Genomic DNA, 1945 nt, shown 5'->3' on the forward strand with positions numbered 1-1945 from the left:
AGTTGCAGTCGTGTTCACTGCAATAGCTCTGGTATTTCTTTGAAATAATTCTGATTTCCATCTGCTTCATGTTTTCTCTGTCTACACAATAGCACCGATACCTGCATTTCAGAGTGCTGCCCCTCTTTCTATGATCTTATTTCTCCCAAACCTCTGGGAAGCACCAGGTACCAGCTGCTCCTGCAGGTAACCGTGTGTGCCGCTGTAAAACTGAACGCGTCAGTAAAAGCACCTGCGCCGATCACGAAAGAACAGCAGACATTCTTGCACTTGAGAAACGAGTTGTGAGACTTCCCGAGCCTGTTCCAGCCGGGCACACGAGCGGCTCCACCAAGATCCCGGCAAGGCGCGAGCTGCGAGCCGCGGCTGGGCCGGGCGCGGGGCGCTGCCGCTGCGCCCCCGGCGCCGCCAGAGGGCCCCCGCAGCCGCCTTCTCCCGGCACGGCCGCTCCCGTCCCAGCGCGGGACCAGCGCAGGGAAAACAGCCCGCACGGCAGGTGCGAGTGACAGCTGGAGGAGCAGGGAGGCTTCCTTGGCAGATGAGCACTTGGGAACACGCAGGAAAAGAAATAACGGGGGAAAACGAGTGGGCAAGCGGGTGTGCGCTGCACTTACAAATAAGAGAAAGGACGTACGTGATGAGGAACCAAAGCTCTGCTGAGGCTTCTCCAGTGTGTCTTTAGCAGAATGCAGCATGTTAGTCTGTGAAACAGAGCATCCAGCATGAGTGAGGCCGAAATGACCCATAAATTACTTACCTGTTATGGAATGTCAATCAAAATGTGCACTTTACAAGATGTTGTTCTTCATCATCATCCCACACAATCCTTGAAATCTCCTGAATTTTCAAGGGAGTGATTGAAAATTTTCTCTTAAGAGAACTGCAAGTTTTAAATAAGTCAGATTCATTACTTGCAATCCAAACCTTTCCTTTTTAGTATATATTTGGAGTCTAGGTATGTATTTTCTGATTGCTTCAGCCTAAAAAAATGCACTGAAAAATGCTCCAACATTAAAACTATATTCACTCCAGGACTTGGCAAGACTGTATAAACCTCAGGTCAATAGCTGTAAGTGAACTGCACATTTTTGTCACAGTACATTTAATAAAACTCCCAAAGGTTTTAATTTTAAAAGACTTTTAAAAATTTTTATATTCTCCTGTTTCTTTCTTAATATAGACAGGAAGAGTTCTTTGTATGGTCTGATGGGAATATCTACAAGAAAGCATTAGAAACTGCATCTCCAAGCACCTTTCTTTCCCAGCTCAGTTACCAAATTTATTTCCTTCATTGGTGCTCAACCAGCTGCAAGGTCTGAGAAGTGTGCAATGCATTTTCAGCACAAAAAGTGTCATCTGTGTGGATTTAGAAGTGTGTGGGTATAAAAATAATAAAGTTCAGTGATAATTTGAGGCAACCTAGACAAAGGAAATTAGACAAGGAAGAGTTCAGCAGCTCATCAAGCCTTTGCAATGATCCCACTTAAGTGACTTTCCCAAGGCTCAGTCACGCTACCGGGGAAGAGGAAACAAGTCTACATTGTATGGGTTGGTACCCACCCCAACTCTGCTTATTCCCATCACCAGGAAGACAATCAGACAACAGTTACATATATTTTTTTTATGCACAGCACATTTTCCTTCCCCAGGGAACTGCTCAGCAGAGAGGACTAAAGCTGCCCCTGTTCCTTCTTTACCTCTTCAGGACCCAGGATGCAGACAGGGCAAGCAAGAGAACATCCCACACCATGGGGTGCGACACAACACAAATTGCCTCAATGGGAAACTGTTCCAGCCAGGAGATTTCAAAATAATCACAAACATCCACTACTTTCTTGAGGTTGTATTTTCCCAAGGTCATCATGATCAGTGTTTTGCCTATTAGATTGAAATTTCTTCAGAAAGTATGTAAGTTTTGAAGGGCCAAGTTAGCTGTTATTGTTAC

General features: G+C 45.5%; 1 long non-coding RNA gene across 1 annotated transcript; it reads left to right on the top strand.

The window, feature by feature from the left end:
* Positions 1 to 594: 594 nt before the first annotated feature.
* LOC137477324 (uncharacterized) lies at positions 595 to 1349 on the top strand. Its single transcript, XR_011000933.1, has 2 exons — positions 595 to 1069; positions 1181 to 1349. It is a non-coding gene; the product is annotated as an uncharacterized lncRNA (long non-coding RNA).
* The last annotated feature ends 596 nt before the right edge of the window (positions 1350 to 1945 follow it).

Source organism: Anomalospiza imberbis, chromosome 7 (genome assembly GCF_031753505.1).
Source record: "Anomalospiza imberbis isolate Cuckoo-Finch-1a 21T00152 chromosome 7, ASM3175350v1, whole genome shotgun sequence".
Classification (NCBI taxonomy): Eukaryota; Metazoa; Chordata; class Aves; order Passeriformes; family Viduidae; genus Anomalospiza; species Anomalospiza imberbis.